This window comes from Galeopterus variegatus, unplaced genomic scaffold, assembly GCF_000696425.1.
Source record: "Galeopterus variegatus unplaced genomic scaffold, G_variegatus-3.0.2 Scaffold1827, whole genome shotgun sequence".
Taxonomy (NCBI): domain Eukaryota; kingdom Metazoa; phylum Chordata; class Mammalia; order Dermoptera; family Cynocephalidae; genus Galeopterus; species Galeopterus variegatus.
This window is the reverse complement of record NW_007727938.1, coordinates 323,327-334,060: the sequence shown is the minus strand read 5'-3', so window position 1 is coordinate 334,060 and position 10,734 is coordinate 323,327. Positions and strand designations below refer to the sequence as shown.

Genomic DNA, 10,734 nt, shown 5'->3' with positions numbered 1-10,734 from the left:
CCACCTTCCAGGGGGCAGTCCCCAGGCCAGTCCACGCGCCTCCCCCTTCCCCGAGCAGAGCTCACTGTGGTCGCGTCTGCAAGACACATGCAGGTGATTTGGGAATTAACCATCTCTCTGAAGATCTTCTATTCAGAATGTGAACATCCAGAGCAAAGGTCCCTGGAGCAGAACTCCTGAGCAGCAGTGGCACTGCATCTTTAGTGTCACCAAGCTCACAAACAGATGGAAAAGTTTAACTTGAAGCTTCCTTGCCTGCAGTGAAGCAGAGAGATGCATATTAGTCTCACAAGAAAAGTTGTGGGCTGCAACCTGACTTTCCACCTTTCCTACAAATTCCAGTTACTGTTGCTTTTTACCTTGTGCCTTAAGGTGGTTGGATGGGCCACTGGGAACTACTTTCTGGATATTAGTCAGGAGAGTCCAAAAGCAAAGGATTTCACAGCTGATGTCAGTAAGGCCATAGCTTTGGGGAATGAAGAATCTCTGACTGATGAAGCATCCATGAAAAAGGCAGAATGTGACAGATGCCCTTCTGTGTCTCCATCCCTTGGAGGTCAGAATGAGCTCATTTTCAAACCAGATCTCAGTTTGGGAGAAGCTCAGGCAGAAAATTCCAAAGTATATGGGTACCGGTATCACCCTGAGGAGGGTAGGTCTTTACAGAGGGTCGCCAGCCTCACTCCCCACCAGAACAGAGAGAAACACCTGATGTGCCTGTGGGAACATCTCATCCCTTCTTGCAGAGCAGCCCAGAATACAGCATCTACATCTCCACCAGGCTGGATGCAAAAAGGTTAATCGAGCCAAACTCTTGAATGTGGACTATCTAGAAGCTCTGAAGGAAGAAAACTGGGACTGCTTTATATTCCACGATGTGGACCTGCTGCCCGAAAATGACCCTAACTTTTATAAGTGTGAGGATCAGCCCAGGTTATCTGCTGGTTGACTGGAACAGCACTGCATACAAGCTACATTACAACAGATATTTTGGGGGAGAGCAATTTTTCAAGGGTTGAGCTCCACAGAATGAAAATGCCCAAGCCAAAGCCTGCCGTGGGTAAATCCGCAATGATTCTCCACACTAGGCACCAGCAACGAGGTGCACGCGGAACGGGGGGAAGCTCTTACTCCAGGTGTCACAAGTGTGGAGAACAGAAGGGGTGAGCAGTTATTCTTGTAAACGACCATCTGTGGGACACAGTCCTCTATGAATCAGCATCACAGTGGCTTTCTGGACTGGTTCATGACCTGGATCTTTTAGCGACATTTGGAAGAACTGATTATTTGATTGCAATAATTTTGGCCTAGAGACTTCCCCTAGTAGGACACATTAAGAACTTGTTGCAGCTAATTATTGGGCTGAATTTTTCCTTTTAGTATTTTCTTTGCATAGCTCCTGGTGATACAGAATGTAAAACAAGTGTAACAAGACAGCTTTTTTAGTTGTTTGGATCATGAGAGTTAAATATTATAATTTAGATACTTGAAGGACTAAATATAAGTGGGCAACTCAAAAGATATAATGAAGGTACACAAGAGACTTGAGAACTCTGGTTGAGGGAGATTTATTGAAATTTGCAGTGATAGATTACAGGATAAAAGGCCACTGGAAATAAGATTATGAATGTCCCAGAGAACCAGAATTGTTCTCAATCCAAGGCAGAAAGGTCCGAAGATGTACTTCTGTTACTCATTCATCCTGCATGGTCATTGTGAAGCAGTGACCGCCAGGTAAGAAGAGGGCCACAGAAGAGGGCAGAAAGGGTGAAGAATCGATATGCAGTGAGCTGGCACGAGGACAAGTGTCAGATGGAGAGGTGGCAGCCCCCAAGCCCGCTGCTGCTGCTAATGCTTTGCGATGGGTGCCCCACACCCAGATAAGCCTTCCAGTCACAGCCCAGCAGAGACGTGGTGTCTACTCACTAGCAGTTTACCAGTTACATACTAACTAATTATCTGTAAAATACCTCTCTAGTAAAATACGGAAAAGCTTTGGGTGCTCAAAAAAAGAGAAATAAAAGAAAGCTGGAGGAAAGGAGATCATTGTTATGAAGTGGCAGAGGACTTGGCTGAATTGGGTTCTACTGTGGTGTCTACTCACTAGCAGTTTACCAGTTACATACTAACTAATTATCTGTAAAATACCTCTTAGTAAAATACGGAAAAGCTTTGGGTGCTCAAAAAAAGAGAAAGAAAAGAAAGCTGGAGGAAAGGAGATCATTGTTATGAAGTGGCAGAGGACTTGGCTGAATTGGGTTCTACTATTTCGTGGGAAGCAGAACTTGTAGGCGATGAACTTGGATATTCAGCTGGAGAGATTTCTAAGCGAAGTGTTGAAGGTGTGTCCCGGCTTCTGTTGTCTGTGGCATGCGTTCGGGCAGCCCTAGGAGACCAGTACAGTGGGAAAGTGCCTGGTTGGTCCTGTCAGTGATGACAGGAGGCCTGAGCAATGGGAAGGGGGTGGCAGGGAGTCAGGCCCAGAGCAAGCCTGGACTTTCCCTGTCGGGCACCTGAGAACCAGGAGGCCCAGTGGCAGCCCCACTCCACCCTACAGGTCCTTCCTGGACAGGTTCCAGGCTGCTTGGGCCACGCTCCTGTGGAACCTCACCTCTGCACCGGAGGAGAACTTAGTGGAGACAGAACACATGGGGCAAGACAAAACCACCTTCCATTTGGCTCAGTTTCTCCTTGAAGAGCAAACAAGCAGTGTGTACACCCGCCAGCTGCCAAAAAAAAAGAAAAGAAAACTGCCAAGAGAATAGGTTTGAAGCGTTCTCACCACAAAAAAATGACAAGTATGTGAGGTAATACACATGCTAATTAGCTTGATTTCATCATTCCATATTTATCAAAATGTCATGTTGCACACCATAAGTAAATACAATTTTTATTTTCAATTTTTAAAAAAGTGTGTTGTCAGCTGGTGGGCAGCAACCTCTAGGACTCACAGAGCGAGAAAGGAATTATGTACATGAAGGACACGTTCACCAGCCTCCTTTGCGGTTCTGTACACAGGGGCCCAGTGCTCCCAGGGCATGTAAAATGCACAATTTACTAGGATTGCAAAAGAGGCGAGAAAGGGATATGACACCCGACGCACACCCAATTCCACCACTGGCCACGAGGAATGCCAGGCTCCCCCAGGGACTGCCAGCTCACCCAGCCAGCCAACAAGGTTACCTTATTCTGCCCACAGTGCCCAGACCCTCATTCAAGGACTGAAACCCTGCATCACAACAGTTGTTGGCCTCCCTCCCATTGGGCCTTAGAGCACCTGTTGGAGATGCAGGAGGAAGGCCCTGGGTGCAAACTGAGCTAGATCGCCTCTGAGGAGCCTGAACACTGCAATGCTCTCCTTTCAGAGATGTCAAACTGATGCAAAGGGATGTTTGGTCAAGCAAATGTGGTTCTCCCACTGGCTTCCATTATAACATGTAAGATGTCCCCAAACAAACAGAAATTATCCCCATAGACTGAAATGCAGGCACTGATGAGAAAAACTTTGTCAAGCAACTGGCCTCTCTGGGACAACTTGACCACTGGGCATTCATTCAACTTCCTCAGGGATCCCCGTCCCATCCCTGACCATGGGAGAGCTGGTTCTTGTCCCATATTCTGTGGCACCTCTCCCCAGCTGGCCCAGTCACTCTCATCAAGAAGTCTGCCTTCATTCCCACCACCCTTCGCAGTCACTACCCCCTCTCTCCACCGGGGATTCCCCAACGCCCATCTGACCCCAAATCCAAGTTGAGCGCCTGCCACACTCCTTCTCCTCACCAATCTCAAACCCACGTGTATTCCTCACCTGAAAAATAGAGCTGATCATTAGCAGGGACTGATTAGTGTCCTTCTAATTAGCTCCTAAGAAATCTTAACTGCACACACCTGTCCCCATCTCTACTGGTGTCAGCCCCATTCAGGCGGCTGTGGGCTCTCACTGGACTGAGGCACAGGTTGCCATGACGACATCCCCCCAGTCCTGTCTCTGCAGCACAAGTGTGTGGGTTTTTCTTTACATGCAGATCTGTTGATGTCACTTCTTCCTGTTGTCCTCAGGATGAAGTTCAAACCCACCAGTGGCTTCCCAGGCCCTGCGAGGCTCAGCCTCTCCTCTGCTGCAGCTCAGCACCCACCACCCGCCCTGGCATCCAATGCTTCAGGACCCAACTCTTCTTTCTTTCTCACATTCATGCTGCAGGACTGACTGTTTAGCTCAGCAGGTTAGACGTGGGAGCATGGTGCTGATAACACCAAGGTCCAAGGTTCACTCCCTATACCGGCTAGCCAGCAAAAACTAAAACCAAATTCATGCTGCTCCCTCTTCACTTGGATGATCCCTTTTCTCCTCCCCAGCTGTCCTCCCTGGGCTAATGCTTACTCCTCCCTTCGTCCCTCCTCTGATGTCACTTCCTCCAGGAAGCCTTCCCTGACCTCTCTAGTTTGGGGTGAAGAGCCCGTCTCTGTGCTCAGCATGCCTTAAATGACCCCTACAGGGCTTTGCAGACAGAGGTGTGATGGCCTTTCGCTGATCTGTGTGCCCAGCACTAGACCTGACCAGGAGCCTCACGAGGAGAAGATCCGTGCCTGGTTTAGTCACCACTTTTCCCTCAGCACTGTATGTCTGTCTGTGTTGCTTACAACAGAATTCCTGAAATGGGTGATTTATAAAGAAATGAAATGTATTTCTTACAGTTTTGCAGGCTGGGAAGTCCACAGTCCAGGGGGTGCATCTGATGAGGCCCTTCTTGGTGGTGACTCTCTGCAGCGTCCCATGGCAACTCAGGATATCACATGGCGAGAGTCTCACAGGAGCTCTCTCATGTGCTCTTTATTAAGCCACCGTCCATACCTGAGATAACCCATTACTCTATGAATGGATTAATCCACTCACAAGGGCATAGTCCTCATGATCTGATCACCTCTCAAAGGCTTCACCTTTCAAATACCATAATCACATTTTCCACCCTCTTAATACTGGTATAGTGGGGGTCATGTTTCTAACACATGAACTTTGGGGGGACACATGTGACCCATAGCAAGCACCTAGCACCATTGTGGTGGTTAATTTTAGGTGGTGACTTGGCTGGGCTGCCCAGATAGCTGGTGAGACATTATTTTGGGGTGTGTCTATGAGGGTGTTTCCAGAAGAGATTGGCATTTGCATCAGTGGACTGAGTAAAGAAGAGTAAATAAGATTCACCCTCCCCATGTGGGTGGGCACCGTCCAGTCCAGTGAGGGCCCAAATAGAGTAAAAAGGTGGAGGAAGGGCAAGTTCCCTCTCTCTTCTTATGCTGGGACATCCGTCTTCTCCTGCCTTCAGACATTGGTGCTCCTGGTTCTTAGGACTTTGGACTGCAGGACTTATCAGTGGCTCCAGGTTCTCAGGCCTTTGGAAAGACTGAAATATACCACCAGCTTTCCTAGTTCTCCAGCTGGAAGATAGCACTTCTCAGCCTCCATAATTGCCTGAACCAATTCCCATAATAAGTTTCCTCTTATATCCTCATATGTCCATCTTTTATCGATCTATATACACAAGTATATATACCTCCTACTGGTCTGTTACTCTGGGGAACCCTGACTAATACAACAGTGCTCAGAACACAGTAGGTGCTCAACAAAAATTTGTCAAATGAATGAATGACCATTGGGAAGATCCAATAGGGTGATGTGTCTGAAGAACTTATTCTTATTTAACTTCCAAGCACAGTGCTCAGTAGAGCACGGATGCTCAGTTCTGTTTTCATTCCTCTCTTAGCTTCATTCCTATGAAATAGGGATGATAATGACCTGCTTCTCTGGGATATTGTGAACATTAAATCAAATAAAGAACATGGTAAACTGTAGAGTTCCCCTGAGATGTTGGTGAGCATATATTATAACATGTGTTTGTCTTCTGAGCTCATCAACATGGAACTTCTTCCAGTGTTGACACTCCTGGTAGCAGCAAGGATGCCCGGGTGGAGACGCTGAGGGCCAGAGCAAGTGAAGAGACAGAGTGGAAATGGAATAGAGAGAGCCAGGTGAAGGCAGTGGGGTGAGGATGGAGACAACGGCTGCAGGCAGAGGACGCCACAATCACAATAGTCTCTCTGCTCCCCATGTTCTCAGCACTGAGGGTACAGTGACAAACCAGGCAGACGATTCCCACCATAAGGATTTACATTCAAGTGAGGGTCAAGCACGGACTGCCAGAACACTTGAGTCAAGTCATCTGCTCTCATTACAACCCCACGGGAGAAGTATGGTTTGTTTTTTTTCCATTTTATACAGGAGGAATAAATGGAGAATGGAGAGGCTAAGCAAATTTCCCAAGGAGGGTTACACCACTAATTGGTGTCAGAGGCAGAATCTGAACTCAAGCCAGTCTCGTGCCAAGAAAAATGATGACATTGGAAAAATAAGAATGCTTATCAACTGAGGAAAGCATCTCTGAATCACTTCCTAACAGAGGCAGACAGGAGAGGGGCTGGGGGCGTGTTGGCATTGGAAATGATTAATGCTGGAATACCTCCAGCTTGGGTGAAGATGACCATGTGCTGCCTCCAAGATCTAGGGAACCCCAGCACTTCTGAGAGAGTGTATCTCATCCTAGAGAACAAAGGACCCATTCGGAATCTGTCCTCCCCTACTAGCCAGCTGCCAAAAAAAAAAGAGAGAGAGAATCTCTCCTGTATTTTGCAGGCTATATTCAAGACTCAAAACTTTCTAAGGGAAGTGTATGTCACCATCAAAATCAGGGATCGGCAAACCACAGGCTTCTGTAATTTGGTTTCCTGTAGACCAAATCCAGCCCACAGCCTGTTTTTGTAAATAAAGTTTTATTGGAACACAGCCATGCTTATCGGCTTATGTAATGTCTACGGCTGCCTTTGTGCTACAACTGCAGAGTCATGTTATTGTGACAGAGACCACGTAGCCCACAAAGCCTAAAATATTTATTATCTAGTCCTTTATGCAAAAAGTTTGCTACCCCCTGGTCCAGATCCCAGCCTAAACAGACCTGACTCTAAAATGAGAAAAAATGTTTATGAGCCAGTCCTTCATGAGAAGTGAAGCATTGCCAGTTAATGCACTCTGCTGCCCAAGGATTTCTTCTGTCTGCATTATCCAGATAATCTTATCAACTATCCCCTCCCGAAGACACTTAGCAGTAAATCTCTCCACTAAGTGGAGTTAACTCATTCAGGCTGTACAATGGCTCTGAGAATCCCCTCATCTGGGAATGTAAATGCCCCATGAGGGCCATCAAAGGTTTAATTCACCTTTTTTTTATAAAAAAAAAAAAGTCTGACCTGTTCCAGTGCCACCACACCAGCTGAATGAACTCACAGACTCAAAGCAAGTTCCTTAGCTAGGGACTCTAGACCTACAGCAGAGTGAGCGTCGAGAGCAGGAAAGCACAGGAGCTGGGTGGCTATACCAGGAGCCGCATGTCCAACCTGCCACTGGAACACAGGGGAAGGTGCACGCTGCAAACCAGCACCTGGGGATATCCAAACTCCCTCCTAAGAATCTGCCCTCAGGAGGTTTTGTTTTATGGTGCGAGTGGCCCACTTCAGAGCCCTCTTCAGCAGGGCAGTGATGGGGGCCTTGGCTAGAAGGAAATGTTTAGCAAATAGCCTCAAGAATGAGTTGGATAAAGGGAGGAATTGGTAAAGGGCCATGAAAAACAATTACATTGTATAATGTTGAATATACTAATTATCCTGATTTGAGCATCACATATTGCACATAGGTATTGATATTCAATTCTGTACTCCACAGATATGTACAATAACTATGTTTCAATTAAAAAAAATGAGTTAGGTAAATATCACAGGCAAAGCAGGCAAAAAGTGGCATTCCTGCTACCTTCCTCACACCTGCCCATGGCCTGTGAGGCCAAGGTTAACAGGACAGCCAGCTCCTGTTGATGCAAAGGTAGCGGAGTCCCTGTTTGACCTCTGTGGGGCAAAAGCACAAGCACTGGTGCAGCTCCATTGGCACTGAGCTCATGAAGAGGTTTCCCAAGTCCGCAGCCCATTGCACGTGTTTGCCAGAAGCAGTGCATGTTTTAGTTTCTTTATTTTACTATTTGCCTATTTCCTATTTACTGAGACTCTGTTCTTATTTTTTTGCAGTGGGTGTTTTTTTCCCCATGGATGTCTCAGATACTAAAAATGTTAAAGGTGCTAGGAATACAAAATGGAAATAACAAAAGGTCAGGTGGCAGGGAAGCATGCTTGGTCACTCCAGCAGGCAGCTGGGGTCCTCCGGCAAGCATGTGACAGATAACATGGGTGGGACACTTACCGCGACTGCACCTGCGCTAAATGTTACAGGGTTACTTCAGTCAACCTCACAGGGAGTCTGTAAAGTGTCTGTGAGTAATACACACATCCCCATTACACAGATGAGAAAACTGAGGTACAGATAAGTAAGTTGCACAAGGTAACACTCTTAGTCTGGGCTCCTTCCAAGGCAGACCCTGAGACAGACTTGGGTACAAGTAGGTAATGGGTGATGGGTACTCACCTCTACCCCTCTTAGGTCTTAAGAAGGCTCTTTGGCTGGATCTAGGAACCAAATTGGCACAAGACAGACTAACAAGAGAAAAGCATATAAGCAGGCTGTGTGCTTACGACCCTGGGAATACTATTTGCAATGTACTCTGAGTGGCACTCCCTAGGGTTTTGCAATGAACAACCAGGGGAATTGTATACAGTGGCCCTGGACTTTTACTGTCATCTGTTTCCAAAAGTGTATCTGTTCTCAGATGCCCTGGGTTGCTTGCTCTCTGGGGGGGCCCATCAGCAGGACCCCTTCGCCTCATCCCTTCCCAGCTGGCCCCAGGGTGTCGCCCACCAGAGACTTCCAGCATTTCCTTAAATCTCAGTTGCCTGCTGGCTTTCAATGTTGGTGCCCAGTCCCAAGTGGTATTGATCACTCATTAGCCTCCCATGCCCTGCTGAGCAAACCTAGGTTTGAAAGAATCGCCATACAAGGTGATTGGCACCACTGGAGAACATACTGCCACTGAATCACCCTCTTTGATGAGAATCATGGTGGCTTCAAGGCCCAGTGGGGTTAAAGGCAGCTTTGCAGGGTGCATCCCATTATGAGTAGAAGTGGGAGCCCCTTTCTCCATCACCAGCATTAGAAACTGGCTCCCTCGCTGCCAAGTGGAGAGAGGTAGGGACGAGGGGGTCAGGGGACAGAACTGTGCTCTCTAGGGGCTGCCCTTTCTGTAGCCCAGGTCTAGGACCAGACACCATCTACCTCCTTCTCTCAGAAACATGATAATTATGGTCCAGGATCCAACTGGGACTTAATAGAAACCTGAACATTCTGCTCAGAATGCCAAATTCTGTGCCTTAAATAAAAAGCCTCCTAAGAGATCTCCTGAAAGGTAAAATTAAAAGCTCATGCTGCAAATACTTCTGTGCTATTTTTTTTCCTGCAAAATTTCAGTTATGCTATCTATGTGACCTCACTGGTGGGGAATAAATATGCAGTTAAAGAAAGCCTAGAGCTTGTGAACCCAATTCTGCAATCTCTCCAAACTTTTATCCAAACACCATTTGCCTTGCAGATTATCTGATCATCCTAAAAATATTCAGAGAACCTGTAGATGTTCATTTTCATGCAAGAAGATATTCACTCATTCATTCACTCCTCAAAGGGCAGGCACTGTCCTGATGCAAAGGTGGAGAGACAGTCCCTGCCTCAGGCACTCACCCTTGAGGGTCAGGGCACAGAGGGCAAATTATTTATGATAGTTACAAACAATGAGATAAGTGATATAATAAAAAAGAGTTTTCTTTTGTTTTAAGTGCGAAAGGAGCACAGAGGGGGGGCCGCCCTGATGCAGCCTGAGTGAATCAGAAAAAGAGTGTCACAGAGAAAATATTTTAGTTGGGCCTTGTAGGATGAGTAGGAGTTTTCCAGGGGATAAGGTGCAAGGGAGCACTCTGGCCAGAGCAGAAAGTACAAATATGTGCTAAAGTTTAGAGATCGAATGCATCACGGCATATTTGGAGGACTTAAACAGTTTTCTGTGACTGGTTATGGGGTATAAGAGGCAGGGATGAAGAATAGGCTGCACGGGCTGAGGCTGGAGAACTAGGTTGGGACCCCATTACAGTCAGAGGTTCAGGATGCTGCTTCTAGGGACTGCTGGCCACATGAATTGCTATATGGAGACCAGGATTAAACTAATGAAGTGCTTGGTTTAACCAAACATGCAGCCTCTTGCCTCCTTAACAATAAAAGGAGGGAGCAACTCTCACTTGATGAGCTTTGAAAAGCAAGGGACTCTGCCCAAAATATCTTTTCTTGACCCAAGACAGGAAATGTCACCATCTGAGTGTCATCCATCTGGATCAGAAAAGTCCTTTGGTCTTCAACATCCCTTTATAAAAACACAAATAGCCCAGGAGGAGACAACACCCTGAGTCCTTGTGGTTTGTGACACATTTTTCAGATTACTAATGGGGCAAGCATCTTTCCGTTACTGGCACTTCTGTGAAATGCCTGTTCAGTTCTTTTCCTAGTTTTTCTATTGAATTATTTCTTATTGATTTGCAGTCATTCTTTACATTCTCAGGTTGCTAGTCCTTTGTCAGTTATATGTGTGGCAGATATCTTCCCCCAGTTTGGTGGCTTGTCTTTTTATGAACACCAGAGATATGTTAGTATCTGTCTCTGCTAACACCTTGCCTGGTAAAATTCACCACTTTTATGCCTGC

The 10,734-nt window shown here is 46.6% G+C and overlaps 1 pseudogene; it reads left to right on the top strand.

Annotated features, from left to right (window-relative positions):
* The first annotated feature begins 273 nt into the window (after positions 1-273).
* Positions 274-1,019, top strand: LOC103595736 (annotated as a pseudogene).
* Positions 1,020-10,734: the final 9,715 nt, after the last annotated feature.